Source organism: Atta cephalotes (assembly GCF_000143395.1).
Source record: "Atta cephalotes unplaced genomic scaffold scaffold00002, whole genome shotgun sequence".
Classification (NCBI taxonomy): Eukaryota; Metazoa; Arthropoda; class Insecta; order Hymenoptera; family Formicidae; genus Atta; species Atta cephalotes.
Window position 1 is genome coordinate 253180 of NW_012130066.1, and position 6060 is coordinate 259239.

Here is a 6060-nt window from a genome sequence, read left to right on the forward strand (position 1 = left end):
ACTAAATTGTACCATTAATGATAATTTTGTATCGTATGTTTTTTATCTTTTCGAAAAAAATCGTGGCGCTGCTGGCTTAATATTGAATTGGCAGGATCAATTCAAAATAAAAGAAAAAAAGAAAAATAACATCAGAAATCAATACGATTGAATTTGTAGTATTTTGTACTGCCAAAAACAATTCTATATTATGCGTCATTTCCAAGAAAACAGTGGCGCTAATAGTTTAATATTTAAGCTGCCAGCAAAAATCATAAAAAATCAACACAGAGCAAAAATTAACACGACTGAATTTGTACTAATTTGTATATATCATTGAAAATAAGTTAATGTTTTACATATTTTCTCCTTAAATAATTTTATTAGTATGTATAATACTTACAATTTATGAGGCATTTCACGTCAAATCGGACATCTTTGAAACATCGTTATTTTATTTTATTTTATTTTATTTTATATATTTTATTATATTTGCTAACATACCTACATTCTACAAATAAAAAAATAAGACACGTATTTCGCGAAAAAAAATGTGAGATTTTTTTCTATGAAGTTATTGACGCTTGTAAGTTTAAAGATGTATAAATTTATTAAAAATATCGCTCATGCGAACATGCAAATTATATCGTTAAAATCATTACTGATACAAAAAAAATTTTCTGAGATTAAAAGTCCGATTTTAAAAATCTTAAATTGTTTCTATAGATGGGTTATAGATGGGTTTCTATAGATGGATTATTTTTAATTTATCATTTTTATATAAATAAATCATTTTCCATTGGTTTACAATTTTTATCAATATTTTTCATCATCATTAAAAATTTTATAAAAATATCATTTTAACTATAAACCCTATTACCATTTTAATTATAAACCCTGAAAATTTGAAAATGGAACTCGAACTGTACAGTTAAAAAATTCGAGTTCCATTTTGGAACTCGAACATTTTTAAATTGGTTGAAAAATGTTGATGAAAATTGTAAACAAATGGAAAATGATTTATTTATACAAAAACGATAAATTAAAAATAACCCATCCATAGAACAATTTAAGATCTTTAAAAACTTTTAATCTCGGAAAATTTTGCATTTTTTTTGTATCATTAATGATTTTAACGATATAATTTACATGTTCGTATGAGCGACATTTTTTATAAATTTATACAACTTTAAACTTACAAGCGTCAATAACTTCATAAAAAAAGTCTCATACTTTTTTCGCGAAACACGTGTCTCATTTTTTTATCTGTAGGTATGTTAGCAAAAAAGAAAAAATAAAATAAAATGACGATGTTTCAAAAACGTTCGGTTTGATGTGAAATGCTTAATAAATTGTAAGTATTATACATACTAATAAAGTCATTTAAGAAGAAAACATGTAAAATATTAACTTACTTTCAATGATACAATGAAATACAAATTAGTACAAATTTAGTTGTATTAATTTTTGCCGTGTTGCTTTTTTTATGGTCTTGCCAACTTAAATATTGGATTGTCCAGAAAGTTCGTACCGATTTTGAAGGAAAATTGAAACGCAGAAGATTTAAATTTTTAATTTCATTTATTAAATTTGAATCTTTTGCGGCATGAACTTTCCGGACAATACCCAATATTAAACTATCAGTGTCACTGTTTTCTTGGAAATGACACATAATATAAAATTGTTTTTAGCAATACAAAATACAAATTCAATTGTATTGATTTCTGATATTATTTTTCTTTTTTTCTTTTATTTTTGAATTGTGTTGGTTTTGCCAGCTTAATATTAAGCCAGCAACGCCACAATTTTTTTCGAAATGGCATATGACAAAATTATCATTAATACAATTTAATACAAAATGATTACTAAAAATTCGGATAGATCCGATTTGATTCTGCTGATTTGGTTTGCTCCTGTTAGCTTTATAGAGCTTTAGAATTCTCTCTAATTACAATAATAAATTCTTTAAAAAAATTTAATCTTTTTCCTTGAGATGAAATTTTAAGACAAGTTTGAGATAAGAATGTATGTCGTATATATCATATAAATCAAGATATTTATTTAGCATCCACTTAAGTGAAGAATGTGTGAGGGCGAAATTGTAGCTTAAGCCCTTCGCTAATTCGTGACGGCCTTTGCTTCTCTGACTCACATCTGATAAATATTACACAAGCATCGAAAAAATAAATACTTTGTTCACTTTTTTATTTTTCTCAAGATTTCGTAACAAAAAGTGTTAAAATCAAATCCCAAAGGTTTACCTTTTTCTCGGAATGTAATAATGGGATCAGTATTCGAAATATCATTTTGGAAATGACTATTCTCTTTGTAACAAGCAGAGATAAATTCATTTCAAATTATATTAGAAGTGATTTTAAAACGCACTTAGAGGAAGTTCTTTTCCTGAAGATCTCTCGACGAAATTTAATCCATCAACGTAATTTACATTTTCTTAATAGACGATCATATTTTTTGAATGAGCTTCAGCACATTAATATTTCCAATCCATTAAAATTTTTGTATTCAAAAATTCTACTTCTCTTATTCACAAAAATGTTTTTATGATTATACTTTTCTTGATTGCATTATGAATTTTATCAATTTTTTTCAAGAACTTTTGATTTATATTATTTATGACATGAAAAAATTCTGTTTAAAATTTTTCTGTTTTAAAATTTTTTTTAAATTCTTATGTTTATGTCAGTAGGTATATAATTCTGAAGATTTTTTTATTATGGTTGCATTTAAAAGAATCGCAATAAATTTTATAATACTTTCACTTTATGCTCATTTTTATTAAAAAATTTATGATACTAGAATTAAAACTACAGTATACTAGAAATATAAATACAGTATACTAGAAATAGAAATATACACAATAATATAAAATTAAAGATGAAACTGAAAAGTCGAAATATATTAATAGAAAACTTTAAAAATTGTTCAATATTTCGTATTGTATACTGAAAAATATATTAATATACTAAATTTGAATAAATCATTTATTTGAATAATGTCAACTATTGTAATATTTGCTAAATGTAAAGCTATATTTATTTAGTACAAAATTATTAATTTGATTTAGTTATCATTTCCTTTTATTGATATTTATCCATTTTAAGTAAATGTCAAGTTAGGCACTATTCAAATAAATAAAAATTATTAAAATTTAAAATATTCTTTTCTTGATGCAGAACTAATCTAGATCCCTCTTCAACATTTACGATGTATATATTTAAAGCTATCGCTGCACTGCTTTAATAGCTTATCTCATTAAATCATTTTAATATTGTTAATCTTATCTATGCGTATATAAAAATAAGATGAGATCATGCGATGGCGTTTTAAATGTCACATTTTCCAATAGACAGTAGACTTTTCACAAGATACACGCCTCATCGGACAGATTAATTGATTTATTGAGCGAAAGAGAAGTGCAAGGGTTGAACGTATTAGTGAACACGTTTCGTTCGTGTATTCATGAGTAATACATCGATAGTGCATCGAGACTCGATTTCCCGGATAGTGGCCAGTCGTTGGCCGTGCCTGGCACGTTGTCGACCTTTCTGCAACATCGAATTTCACCGATACGCCTGTCAATCTCCTACTACAGCTATTACAAATCGCGGCGGTACGGTTTATTTCGATCCGCCTCATCGTGGATCTTGCGAGAGGCCAACTTATGGTTCACGCGCGCGATGTTCCCCGTCCGCTATAATTCGCGACTTCCGTGTCCGCGCGAATGCGAAAGTGTTCAAGAAAGTACGACGCTCCGTTTACGACTGCATCCGGGAAATGCGGTCTATGAAGAGAACGCATGGCGCGATCTAAATTTCAAATGCGGGTCCACACGCGCTACACTCATCTCTCTCGGAGCAGATTATACTTTCTAAGCGTGAAATTTCCGCCCGGCGGAATCTGTGGCCTCAGATACGCATGTTGTGAGAAAATTCGTTGGAAATTCTCCTTTGCATCTTTTCGCGAAGTAATAAACGTGTTATTATGCAACCAAATTATGAAGCGAGCAGCCTTAATTTAAATATTACTTCAATATTAAAGAAGTGATATCGCGCGAGGAATATTTATTAATCTCCTATCTCAATTTTTTTTGTTTATTTAAGAACTTATTTCACATAGTTTCAAAATAATGAAAAAGTAATGAAAAAATTACAGATTATTTTAAAGCGTTTAAAAGTAACACAATAAATTTTGAGCGGTGATCAAAAAAGTTATTATATTACTTTTAAATCATCTACGTAGATTAAAAGTTATTCCAATAAAAAGTAATATTTTTTTTTAATTTGTGCTTTAATAGAAATATATGGAAATGTATTATAAAATAATAACAAAAATTTTAATTTTTTAAATGTAACTATAATTATAATTTTTTAATATTTTAAGTATTCAAGATGATCTAAAGTTAAATACGTTATGATGCAAAGATTAAATGTTTTGTAATTGAACAAAATATTTATTTCTTTTAAATCTTTGTAACTCATTTCTGAATCGCAATAAAGCATAAATCATTTTGAATACTTAAAGTACTTATACAAAAAAAATTTTAATAAATTGTGAAAACCTGTTATTCGACAAAGATAGAAATACAACTACAACAAATACAACTTTCATATGTATATAGTTTATTTAAAGTATAAATATTAACACATTTGTAAATGAATGTAATACATCCTTAATCGAACTGATAAGGAGATAACTTTTCGTACTTTTTAAGGAAACTCAAAATATTGAAATAAAAATTTGCGACGCAGTTGATCATCCGATCATCTATTGATGCTTCGTAGTCAAAGTGCATTTCAAGTGTTCGCCCCGAAGAGTCGTAAACTTATTACGTGTAACTGACGCTCGTGCATCACATTATTACGGACACGTGCGGTAAAAGCAGGTCAGGCCAACATCACAGACATGCCCGTGTCCAGGTAAATCTTGATAGCGATGGATGAGCGTCGTTATCGGTTAAATGTCAAGTTCAATTCGCTGCGACACGACGTGAGGGATCCGGATGGATTTGGACAATTCTTGCTTTCCTTGCACGTGGAAAATTACCGTGATAGTGAACCTGGATATTTAGAAGTGTTCCACGTTACTGATTATACAAGGGTTGTTATATCTGTAACAGATACTAGGAAAAATGCGAAATGTATAATTTTAATATTTATAATATTTATAAGATTTTTAATACCAATGTCTAAAAATACAATTAGAGAAAAGCCGTGCAATTGAAATATAATATTACACAGTATGAATTTATGTAATATAATTGTATTTAAATTAAATTAAAAATAGAATTGATAAGTGAAATTAAATAAAAACCGGATCGTTTTTTATAATTATTTATATTATTATATTATATTATTAGGTGTACAACTTTGCTTCCGCCGTTTTTTTCCGAAATTCGAGGCTTTATTGTAAAAAACTGGTTATACATTATTTATGATTCAAAGTATTGTCCATCGCTGGCCACTACTTTCTCCCATCTTTCGGATAGCGTACGAATCCCGCGTCGAAAAAACTGGTCATCTTTTGAGGCTATTCACGAATCGATCCAATTTTTTATTTCTTCATAAGACCGGAAATGCTGGTCAGCCAGGCCATGTGCCATTGATCGAAACAAGTGATAGTCAGAGGGAGCAACGTCTGGAGAATACGGCGGGTGGGATAGGACTTCCCATTTCAACGTTTCCAAGTATGTCTTGACCACTTTCGCAACATGGAGTCGAGCATTGTCATGCTGCAAAATCACTTTATCGTGTCTCTCATTGTATTGCGGCCGTTTGTCTTTCAATGCTCGGCTCAAACGCATCAATTGCGTTCGATACCGATCGCCTGTGATTGTTTCAGTCGGTTTTAACAGTTCATAATACCCTATGCCGAGCTGATCTCACCAAATACAGAGCATGACCTTGGACATCAAAATCACCGTTCTTGAAGCGTTGAAACCACTCACGACACGTTCTTTCACTAATAGCGGCCTCACCATAAGTATTTGAGAGCATTCGATGAGCCTCAGCCGCAGATTTCTTCATATTGAAGCAAAAAATTAAAACCTCCCGCAAATGACGA